The sequence below is a fragment of the Gopherus flavomarginatus genome, chromosome 11 (genome assembly GCF_025201925.1).
Source record: "Gopherus flavomarginatus isolate rGopFla2 chromosome 11, rGopFla2.mat.asm, whole genome shotgun sequence".
In the NCBI taxonomy this organism is placed as follows: Eukaryota; Metazoa; Chordata; order Testudines; family Testudinidae; genus Gopherus; species Gopherus flavomarginatus.
In genome coordinates this window covers 29,917,787-29,930,347 of record NC_066627.1, presented here as the reverse complement: position 1 = coordinate 29,930,347, position 12,561 = coordinate 29,917,787, and the positions used below count along the sequence as shown (strand labels likewise).

Below are 12,561 nucleotides of genomic sequence, written 5' to 3'. Positions count from 1 at the left end.
GGGACACCCCCCATTTTTACTCTCTCCCCTACGCACCAGGCTTGCATATTTATGGCATCTGTCTGTCTAATCGTCCGTGTTGATGGTGTTGCGTAAGTGGTTGTGCGGTGCAGCTGGACCGTTACACTGCTGCGTGCCCTGGAGATTCAGCTTCTCTTGTCATGCTGGCCAGCGAGCCCTGTTCCTGTTTGCTCTGAAGCCCCCTGGTGTTCCCGGAATGTTCGCTTCCCTCGGCCAGCAGGAAGAGCGTTTCCTGGCCTGGGCATACAGCGTGTGTGCACCCACACGTGTGTTAGCAAGGATCCTGCAGTTGGATTCTTGCCCAGAAGCTCCTGGCTCACCCACGTGGAGATCCCTTGACTCGGGATCATTTGCCTGGATCTAATTGCCACATCTGAGCCTAAGTTAGTAAGTCTTGCTTTGGGTCATGGTAATTTCTAGCAGTTGCCAGTGCCACCACAGTGATTTATTTTTAGTGATCTTGGCAAAGCATGTTTATAATGAATGGATGGATAAACTATTGCTGGTTAAAGGGCTCCTGAAATATTATCTCATAGTTGGGTATTTAATATCTGCTGCATTGGATTGCTATATTCTGTTTTTTAAGGTTGGTGGGCAAATAAGTGTGTGTGTGTGTGTTTGTTTGTTTCCTGGTCACTGAATCAAAGATGTGCAGAAATACCTGAATATAATGATGTGCCACCACCTGGCTCTACTAGAAAGACAGAGGATATTTAGGCTCAGGCTTGGATTTGAAGCTTATTTTCGTAAGATTTCTGGCTGCATTCAAACAAGGCCCAGAGAATTGGCCCTTCTGGCTTTGGATTCAGCCAAGAACCAAAACTGTTGGCATGAAGATTCAAATCTGAACCCTTCTCTCTGTGAAACGTCAAGAGTCTTGATATTTTGGCTTTGGCCCAGCTGCATTTCCTACTGGAAGTGAAGTATTGTGACTCCATCTTATCAGTTATTTCCTCTCTCTTTCCAAATATTGCATTTAATTCTTAAATTTTTTCCTTCCATGCTAATAACTCCAGTGCCTGCCTCTGCTACTGCCTATAGCTTTGCCAAACAGTTACACGCTGTTGATGCAAGTGTCAAGATTCTTTCTAGTTTCACTGCTTCCCACAGGTACCTGAACAGTAGTATGTTGTTATAATTTTACTCTGTTGCTGCATGCAAGGGCTACTTTATAAGCAGAGACACTGCAGCTGTCTGTGCAGACTCAGGAACTGATGCAGAACCTCTTCGGATCTGGAAGGTTATTTCTGCATTCATGGGGAATAGAAACTTTTTTTTTTTTAAATAAAAGCTGCAGACATTTTTGGCTTGAGCTCCATTACTCAACAGGATATTCTATTCATCTCTGGCAAGTCAGTGGATTGTTTTTAAGCCCTTTGTATTGTAATACCTAGGATGTTCTCCAAACTGAAAAGTTTGAATCTCTGTTCAGGTCTGCCGTTTGGGGATCAGTTTGGAGTAAAGGTTAGTATATGGTGGTATATGAGATGAAGGCTGCTCTTGAGCCTCAAGCATAGGACTAGGAATTGTGAGACATGGATTGTGTTCCTATATCTACCACAGGTGCTATGTGTGACCTTGGACAAGTCACTTAAGTTCTCTGTACCTTGGTTTTCTTATCTGCAAAACCACCACTTCACAGGCATGTTATGAGGCTTAGTTCATGTTTGTGAAGTGTTTTGAGATTCTCTTCCAGAAGGTACTATTGGTTTTGGGATGAACAGATCTTTAAAGGTGTCCTTGGAGCTCGGGTAACTGGAAAAATTGGACAATGGTCTCCTGGATCACTCTACTTCTATCAAGGAAGAAATTAAAATGGCATAATACACAGTGCATGTGTGGGGAGGAGGAGTGTGAATAGATTGTATAAGTAATTTCTGTTTGTTCTTATAAAAGCTAAGATGGTATTTTGTATAGGAAAATTGTGATCTGAAAATGTTATTGACTTACCACCAAATGCTATAGATAGATAGAGCAGAGCACTCATAAAAGCTGAGAAATCTAGCTGTAGTAGTATCACCTTATAACCCATTGAATTAAGATGGGGGCTGATTAATTATGATTTTCAAAAGTAATTTAGATCCCTTAATTTTTGGCTACTTTACTTAACACTTTTTTAAGGAACTTGGTTCTTAAACTTCTGAGCAGATGCTTTGTGAAAACAAGATCCTTTTAAGGTGTCTCAAATCTGACACCAAAATCACTGATCAATTAGAAAATCTTAGGCATTGCCTTTATTTGCATAAGGATTCTCAGCCTTTGAAAACAAGAGCATGCAATTATTTTTTGTGGTTTGCTTTTAAAAATACCTCAACCCCCCTCGCACTCTTGTACCCAGTTGGCCTTTAAAGAGGCATAACTTATTGCTAGATGCATATTCTATTGTATCAGTGGATAACTTAATTCTTTTTCTAACTGACTTTTTCACATGGTATAGTCCTCAAGGACACTCCAGGGTGCTTTAAAAAAAAAAAGTTATAATGAAACAACTAGGGCTGTCAAGTGATTAACAGTGAAATTAATCGCGATTAATTTTTTAAAACAATATTAGAATACCATTTATTTAAATGTTTTCTACATTTTAAAATATATTGATATCAATTACAACATTGAATACGAAGTGTACAGTGCTCACTTTATATTTTTGATTACAAATATTTGCACTGTAAAAAACAATAGTGTTTTTCAATTCACCTCATACAAGTACTGTAGTGCTTTTATCATAAAAGTTGAATTTACAAATGTAGAATTATGTAAAAAACAAAACTGCATTCAAAACAAAACAATGTAAAACTTTAGAGCCTACAAGTCCACTCAGTCCTATTTCTTGTTCAGCCAGTTGCTCAGACAAACTTGTTTGTCTACATTTGTAGGAGATAATGCTGATAGCTTCTAGTTTACAGTGTGACCTGAAAGTGAGAACAGGCATTCGCATGGCACTGTTGCAGCCAGTGTTGCAAGATATTTACATGCCAAATGTGCTAAAGATTCATATTCCCTTCATGCTTCATCCACTATTCCAGAGGACATGCATCCATGCTGATGACAGGTCCTGTTAGATAACAATCCAAAGCAGTGCAGACTGAAGCATGTTCATTTTCATAATCTGAGTAAGATGCCACCAGCAGAAGCTTTATTTCTTTATTTTTTTTCTGTGGTTTGGGTTCTGTAGTTTCTGCATTGAACTATTGCTCTTTTAAGACTTCTGAAAGCATGCTACATACTTCCTCCCTCTCAGATTTTGGTAGGCACTTCAGATCCTTAAACCCTGGGTTGAGTGCTGTAGCTGTCTTTAGAAATCTCACATTGGTACCATCTTTATGTTTTGTCAAATGTGCAGCGAAAATGCTCTTAAAAAGAATAACGTGCTGAATCGTCATCCAAGACTGCTATAACATGAATGGCAGAATGCAAGTAAAACAGAGCCGGAGACATACAGTTCTCCCCCAAGGAGTTCAGTCACAAATTTAATGAACACATTATTTTTTTAAAGAGCATCATCAGCATGGAAGCATGTCCTCTGGAATAGTGGCAAAAGAATGAAGGGGCATACGAATGTTTAGCATATCTGGCACATAAATATCTTGCAATGCTGGCTACAAAAGTTCAGTGCGAATACTTGTTCTCTCTTTCTGATGACATTGTAAATAAGAAGTGGGCAGCATTATCTCCCGTAAATGTAAACAAATTTGCTTGTCTTAGCGACTGGCTGAATGAGAAGGACTAAGTGGACTTGTAGGCTCTAACATTCTGCATTGTTTTATTTTGAGTGCAGTTATTTTTTTACATAATTCTACATTTGTAAATTCAACTTTCATGATAAAGAGATTGCACTATAGTGCTTGTATGAAGTGAACTGAAAAACACTTTCTTTTTAATATTTTCACTGTAAAAATGATTGTAATATAAAGTGAACACTGAACACTTGGTATTCTGTGTTGTAATCAATATAAATATATTTGAAAATATAGAAAAAGTCCAAAATATTTAATAAATTTCAATTGGTATTCTATTGTTTAACAGTATGCTGTGATTAATTGTGATTGATTTTTTTAAATCACAATTAATTTTTTTTAGTTAATCGCATGAGTTAACTGCGATTAATTGACAGCCCTAGAAACAACATAATCTCCATTTGAGTTGTGTGGTAATTGTCACTATGCTATGCATGTGTCTGTATATAGAGTATAACTTATATATATATATAATTCGTTTATTATGCAGAGAAAACCCAAACTTTGCATCCTTGAAGGGCAACTTTGTTTCAATTTATGGTATTTTAGGATCGGAATGAATTCATTAAGTCTTTACCTGCTGAGACTAGTGATGTAAACGGTTGACCAAAGTTAACTGTTAACCCCAGCAGCCCTGCGTTGGGCTGGCAGGAGCGGCCCCAGCCCCCACTGGGCTGGAGTGGGCCGCTGGCCCCGCTGGCAGGACCCCACCCCCAGCTGCGCAAGCTGGACCCCAGCCAGATTGCCTACAGCCTCCACCATGCCAAGACCTTCCATCTACCTCAGTTAACGATTAACTGGTTAAACAAAATCGTTTAACTGGTTAACTTTTTAAACGGATATTTACATCCCTAGCTGAGACTGCAATTTGTTGAGACACTTAGTGCCCTCAACTGAAAGTGAAGGAGAGTGCGTCATCATCAAACATGCATAATCTACTGAGGATCCTTGCACCATCAGGAGTGACCATTGTTGAAGGAAGATATAGCTCAGCATTTTACATGCTCAGGTTCAGTCTTGCTTCATTTGGTGTTTGTGGTAGTTTTGCCACTGAGTCCAGTGGAAACAACATGTTTCTCTGCTTAGCAATATTTTGAAATGCAAGATGGGTTTTCATCTCTTGCTCCGAAGTTAATTTTTAGGTCCACAAGTCTTCACTGGCATGACAAATCATGCAGGTTATAAGTTGCTAAAAGTGTGTGGTTGAGAAAAAATATAAACAAACAAAAAACCAATTCCCATCAGCTATCTGGTATCTGCCGGAGATAAGTATATCCTACTCAGGCTATGGCTACACACTGTGTGATTGAGGATCTATCTCTTGTGTAACTTTACATTGGTGTCTGTTCCTGATCGTAGTGGCAGGATGTGATGTAGCACAGTTATTTGCATCCTTATCCTAAAGGAGTTGTGGAATAACTTCAGCTGCAAATGCTTGTGGTAACATCTGTGCTTAATGAAAAGCAGCCATCATTATTAGGCTCTTTGGACCAGCCCATTTTCAACTGTAAATTACACCAAAGACTTTTTGGTAGTATTCACTTTGCCACCAGGAGGTGCAGTGACAGCAGCACAGTTTACACTTCAGTCAGGAAGATTTTTGGCAGTGACGCTTTGATTGTAAATCTTATTTTCCAGGTTTTTGATGGCTTGGATTAACTGGCTGGAGAAAATTGCAACAGGTTGAAACAGCAAACATGGATTCATGCTGGGAGCAGTCCTTATTTTGGCTAACCTAAAATCATAAATAATTGTTTGGTCTTTGTTAGATGTTTACTGTGAGATGTACTGTTGCTTTTCTGTTTTGGCCAGATATAACTCAGAACAAAAGAATGCAAATACAAAACCACAGATTCACACTTCTTTTTTTTTCTTTTTTAATTTTGAGATTGGAAAGGCCCAGTGCTTGACCATAAATTCAGTGTATTATGGTTCCAAATGAAACATAGGTCTCTTATTTAGCAAAGCACATATTTAATAGGGGTGAGATTATCCATGTGCTCATAGTTCAAACGTGTGCCTATGCGGTTGATTGAGTTGAAGTCCTAAAAATGTTTTAGTAATGATACCCTGTATGAGCCATGTTACCAAAAACACCTTAATAAATCAATATGACATCACTTTTAACTATCTTACTCACTCTTGGGTTTTTTTGGGTTTTCTATGTTACTTGAATTCATAGCTATTTAGAAAAATTCTATCTTCAAAAAAAAAAAAAGCTGAGATTTTAACCGGTCTATCTTTTTTTTAAAGTGACATCTGCCTAGGATACTTTTTTCCACATCATAGTATATAAAACATCTTTCTTCTTAACTCTTTTTTCTAAGGATTTTGTATCCAAATAAATAACTGCTCGAGTTGTTCTAATCTGTCAGGAACATAAACATGGTTTAATTTTCTGTAATAGCCTTTGTTACGTTAATTTAGTTCTCTCTTTTTACCACCAACATAGCTTACAAAAGAGAAGAAGCTTTGTTAACTTAAAGTTATTTTTCTACTTAACAGAGCCATTACAAAGCATGGTAAGACTGCTAGCTAATTAAAACTGAGCAATATGAAGTATAGAAACGATCAATTAAGCTAATAATTAGTCTGTGTATAGTAATATACTTCCTTTTACAGTTCATAGATGATTTTAGGAATAATCTATGCACTTGGCTTTGGTATTGAATTGTACTTCACTAAAGGCAGGTCATAACTGCATACTTGACAAACTGTAGCTGCAAAGTCCTTGGGAAAGAGCTGGTCCATGTTGCCTGGAATAGTATTAACATGTGAACCTGGAATCTACTGGCAGATCTAATAAGTCCTCATAGTTGTTATTGACTAGTATAAAGATTCTTTCTTTCTTTCTTTCTTTTATGTTGGCTTTCAGACTGGCAGGGTTATGGTGGATGCTTGTGAAGACAAAGGAAATTAAAAGCTAGCATAGTTTACAGAAAAGTCCAATCCCCAGGGTAGGTTACTCCACGAGTGTGGAATGTTTTCAATTTTTTCATCTTCTGAAATTTTGCTCTATCAGCATAGGAGTTCTTTTCTCTCCAAGATAATTGTTTCCATCTGAATAGCATTTCTGTCAGCTATCCAGCACTGGAAGCTTAGAAATCAAGCAGTGAGGCAGTTAAACTTGGGTCTGCTTCATGGCAGTGGAGAACACTGTCTCCAAAGTAATATTGGAAGATGTACATGTCTCCAAAGTAATACTGGAAGACGTACATGTAACACATCTGTGAAGTGTGTTATGCATCCCTTTGTGGCTAGCTCACAGAGAAATAGCTGCCCTGCTGCTCCTCTTAGTTAATGGATTTAGTGCTTCACCTCCAGTTGGAAAGACCCATGTTTTGGTGTTGGGGGATCATTATACGCACATCAAAAACATTCATGCAACAAGTTGACTGTCAACCGCAGTACTCAGTGATGTCTTTCTTCTTCTTCTTGACAAAATTCATGTCAAATTCCCCCAGTCAAGGGAATTTTAGTTGCAGTGAAAACAACCCTTCTCCTCCAATATGTTACAGGAATTTTTCTAGCCTTGCCTCATGGTGTGCTGTGAAACAATTCCTGTAGTGTGAAAGTCCAGCATGATGGATGGTTTTTCTTGCTCAGAGATGGGAACTGTTCCTGGCCTACATGAATTCTGCACTGAGACAAAGAAGAAATAAAACTTGGGCCATTAATTAACAAGATGGCAATGGCTATTTTCACTTCCCTTCTTGCTCTCGTTTCCTCAGTTCATCCTTTGCTTGCTGTCTGTGTATATCTTATGGAAAACGCCTACAGAAACTGAGAGAATAATTTCTATAAAACCCTGGAATTTATGGTGGTATCTTTTCTCTAGATTGGGGGGAATGTACAGCAGTCAGAGGAAGGTCCTCTGTCAGGGTTTCCTCCCCACTCTGAACTCTGGGGTACAGATGTGGGGACCCACATGAAACCCCCTCTAAGTTTTATTTCTACCAGCTTAAATTTAAAACTTCCCCAAGTCACAAATTCATTACTTCCCCTTGGTATCACTGCCACCACCACGTGATTTAAACGAACATTCAGGGAGGGCCACTTGGAGCCCTACCTCCCCCAAAATATCCCCCCAAGTCCTTACACCCCCTTTCCTGGGGAGGCTTGAGAATAATATCCTAACCAATTGGTTACAAAGTGAGCACAGATCAATCCCCCTGCCCTGGTTCTTCACTGACCCAGAGAGAACAACGGAACCCAAAACAAAAACCTTCCCCCACAGATTTGAAAGTGTCTTCTCCCCTTATTGGTCCTTTTGGTCAGGTGCCAACCAGGTTATCTAAGTTCCTTAACCCTTTACACGGTAAGGAGGGATTTTATGCTACCCTTAGCTATATGTTTAAAAGACAGGAAACAAAGGGTAGGAATAAACTGTCCGTTCTCACAATGGAGAGAGATAAACAGCCGGGTACCCCAGTGATCTGTTCTAGGATCTGAGTTGTTACTTTGGTGTTTTGTTTTGTTTTGTTTTTTAGTAGTATTCCCCCCTCCAAGGATGTTAAATTTAATAACATTAGAGTCGTCATTATCAAGCGAGTCAGCTATAGTTACCTCTTGGTCCAGATCCTGTGCTCCACTTAAGACTAAATCAAGAATTGCCGCTCCCTTTGTGGGTTCCAAGACTAGCTGCTCTAAGAAGCAGTCATTTATGGTGTCTAGAAATTTTATCTCTGCATCACACCCTGAGGTGACGCATACCAGTAAATATGAGGATAGTTGAAATCATTATTATTGCACTTTCTATTTTAGTAGCCTCTCTAAAGTCCCTCGGCATTTCACAGTCATTGCTGCCATCCTGGTCAGGTGGTCAGTAATATATTCCAACTGCCATATTATTTTTATTCAAGCTTGGAGTACATAAGATGCCATGGTAATCTGTGGGGCCTGAACCCAAGACTAGTGTAGGGCAAAAAATCGGTTATTTTGCATAGAAAAAATTCAAGTTTTCAGTGAAAAATCAAACAGAATACTTATCTGAAAACAGAAGCATTTAGATTCTGAAATTCCACTGCAGTGCCTCATGGGAGTTGTAGTTTTGAGTGCCTTGTCCTTTTCTCCTCTACAGGCTGGGCTCGCTGATTGGACTACATCTCCCAAGATGCACCAATGTCTCCTTTGTCAAGGAAGGTTGTGCATCATGGTGGTTGGATGGCCACGATGCCTCATGGGAGATGTAGTCCAATTAGGGAGCCCAGCCTATAGAGGCGAAAAGGACCACGAGGCACTCAAACTACAACTACCACAAGACACTGCAGTGGCATTTCTGAATTTAAATATTTAGCTTAGCTGAAAATCCCTAATTTCTGACAGAACAGTTTCAACCAGCCACACCCAGAGATTAAGCCTCAGGCCTGGTCTACGCTGCATGTTTAAACCGATTTTAGCAGCGTTAAACTGATTTAACGCTGCACCCGTCCACATGAGGCCATTTATATCGATATAAAGGGCTCTTTAAACCAGTTTCTGTACTCCTCCCAAACGAGAGGCGTAACTCTGAAATCGGTATTACCATATCGAATTAGGGTTAGTGTAGCCTCAAATCGACAGTATTGGTCTCGGGGCGGTATCACACAGTGCACCATTGTGACTGCTCTGGACAGCAATCTGAACTCGGATGCACTGGCCAAGTAAACAGGAAAAGCCCCGCAAACTTTTGAATTTCATTTCCTGTTTGCCCAGCGTGGAGCTTTGATCAGGACGGGTGGCGATGCAGCCCAAATCCAAAAAGAGCTCCAGCATGGGCCGTATGGGAGATATTGGATCTGATCACTGTATCGGGAGACAAATCATTTGAAAAAATCTCCAGGCTATGATAGAGGCCACTGCAGGGACTCAGCACAGTGCTGCGTGACAAGCGTAATGGAAAGCCAAAGAATCAAATGGATGCTCATGGAGGGAGGGAGGAGGTACTGAGGACTCCAGCTATCCCACAGTCCCCGCAGTCTCCGAAAAGCATTTGCATTCTTTGCTGAGCTCCCAATGCCTGTCGGGTCAAACACATTGTTTGGGGTGTTTCAGGGTATATGTCATCAATTTACACACACACACCCCCGGGAAAGAAAAAGGGGAAAATTTGTTTCTTGACTTTTTTTATATGTCACCCTATGTCTACTGCATGCTGCTGGTAGACGCGGTACTGCGGCAATGAATAGCAGCATCCTCTCCCCTCCCCTCCCCGGTGGCAGATGGTACAATATGACTGCTATCCATCATCATCATCATCATCAGCCTGTGAGTGCTCCTGGCTGGCCTCAGATGAGGTCGGCCGGGGGCGCCTGGGTAAAAATAAGAATGACTCCTGGTCATTCCCGGTAGATGGTACAGAACGGCTGGTAGCCGTCCTCATCATAGCAACTGGGGGCTGAGTTCCATCAGCTTCCCCCTTCATGTCTAAAGAAAAGATTCTGTACTGCCTGACTCTCATAGCAGCGGGATGCTGGGCTCTTCTCCCTTGCCACTCTTTAATGTCCTGCCTGGACTATCATAGCAGCTGCCTCCCCCTCATTTTATGTCACTAAAAAGTCAGTGTTTCTTATTCCTGCATTCTTTATTACTTCATCACACAAATGGGGAGGACACTGCCATGGTAGCCCAGAAAGGTTGGGGGAGAAGGGAATCAACGGGTGGAGTTGTTGCAGGGGCACCCCCCGTGAATGGCATGCAGCTCATCATTTCTGTGGGATCTGACACGGAGCGGCTGTGCTCTCTGGTTCTCTGATATACTGGTTCTCTAGTACACTTGTCCCATATTCTAGACAAGACTGACTCTGGTTTTAGATACAACATAAAGGAGCCCCCATTTTTGTCTTTGCACCCCCAGCCGACCTCAGCGAAGGTCAGCCAGGAGCACCCATGACAGCAGCAGACGGTACAGAACAACTGATAACCGTCATCTCATCGCCAATTTACAATAGCACAGTAAACGGTACAGAACGACTGGTACCTATCTCTGCTACCTTGCAAAGGCAAATGAGTGCTGCTGTGTAGCGCTGCAGTACTGCCTCTGTCAGTGGCATCCAGTACACATACGGTGACAGTGACAAAAGGCAAAACGGGCTCCATGGTTGCCGTGCTATGGCGTCTGCCAGGGCAATCCAGGGAAAAAGGGTGCGAAATGATTGTCTGCCGTTGCTTTCACGGAGGAAGGAATGAGTGATGACATTTACCCAGAATCACCTGCAACACTGTTTTTGCACCATCATGCATTGGGATCTCAACCCAGAATTCCAATGGGCAAGGGTGACTGCGGGAACTATGGGATAGCTACGAGATAGCTACCCACAGTGCAACGCTCCAGAAATCGATGCTAGCCTGGGTACATGGACGCACACCACCAAATTATTGTGCTTTGTGTGGCCGCATGCGTTCGACTTTATACAATCTGTTTTACAAAACCGGTTTATGTAAAATCAGAATAATCCTGTAGTGTAGACGTACCCTCAGAAGAACAAGCTGGTGCCAGTAGATATAAATGACTAGCTATTTTGTTTCAGTAAGAGGCTTCTATAGTTGTGGGACTTGCTGTACTTGTCTGTCTAGCCCAGAGTGGGCAAACTATGGCCCATGGACCACATGCAGCCCATGGGACTGTCCTGCCAGTCCCCGAGCTCCTGGCCTGGGAGGTTGGCCCCCAGCCCCTCCCCTGCTGTCTCCCTCCCCCGCAGCCTCAGCTCGCCGCACCGCCAGCACAATGCTCTGGGTTGTGGGGCTGTGAGCTCCTGGGGCAGCACAGCTGCAGAGCCCGGCCTGATCCGGTCTCTGAGCTGCATGGGAGTGGCAGCATGGCCCAGCTACAGCCGGGCAGCACGGCTGTAGCGCTGCCAGCCACTGATGCTACAGGCAGCGCGGTAAGGGAGCAAGGAGTGGGGGGGTTGGATAGAGGGCAGGGGAGTTCAGGGTGGTGGTCAGGGTGTGGGGGTATGGATGATGGTGGTGGTGGGGGAAACAGGGTTGAATGGGGGCAGGGGTCCCAGGGGGCTGTCAGGAATGAGAGGAGGGGTGGGATGGGGCGGCAGGGGTTGGGGGACAGGGAGTGGGAGTGTGTGGATGGGGCAGGGGTCCCAGAGGGGCCATTGGGGAGCAGGGGTGGATGGGGCAGGAGTCCCGTGGGGGGTGCAAGATAGGAGGTGGGGGCTGGGCCACGAACCCCTCCCCTAACCAGCCCTCCATACAATTTACGAAACCCAATGCGGCCCTCGGGCCAAAAAGTTTCCCCGCCCCCGGTCTAGCCGCTGCTCTCTGTTGCAAAAATGACCATTTCACTGGTGCTGGGTGTACATAGTCTGTGAAACACTTGCAGATAAAAGATGCAACACAACTATCCTCACTTGGATATTAATTTTTGTGATCTGAAAGAGTCTGTGGGTTCAAACAAGTGGATCCATATGAGACAGTCCTTTCTGATATGTAGTATTCTGGGTGTGTCTGTGGTTTCCTTAGGCCAACATAGCATTGCAAATACCAGTTTGGTTCATCCTGACAGTGAAATCAGAAGCATCCCACTGAGAGGCCTCGGTATGCTGAACAAATTCTTTCCGATACAGAGAGCTTTTATTTTTGGCATGTCTGCATCTTTATGAAGTAAAAGTAAATTCTCTAAGAATGGGGATGTGAGCCTTTTAAAATAGTAACATTTGTTTCAGATGTGGTGTGACTTACCAAAAACGTCCTTCCATTGTTGACACGCTAAACAGTATGAGGAACTTAGACCTAAGGGTCCTGATCTAGATTAACAAATTCTAAGGCCAGAAGGGACCACTGTGATCCTCTAGTCTGACCTCCTGTAAAATAC

General features: G+C 42.4%; 1 protein-coding gene across 1 annotated transcript in view; it reads left to right on the top strand.

Annotated features, from left to right (window-relative positions):
* The first annotated feature begins 361 nt into the window (after window positions 1-361).
* Window positions 362-12,561, top strand: part of ARHGAP40 (Rho GTPase activating protein 40) — a 71,788-nt gene continuing 59,588 nt past the window's right edge. Inside the window, exon 1 of the mRNA XM_050917327.1 lies at window positions 362-408. The gene's annotated coding sequence lies outside the window, so the exon portion shown is untranslated. The remainder of the gene's footprint in view (window positions 409-12,561) is intronic.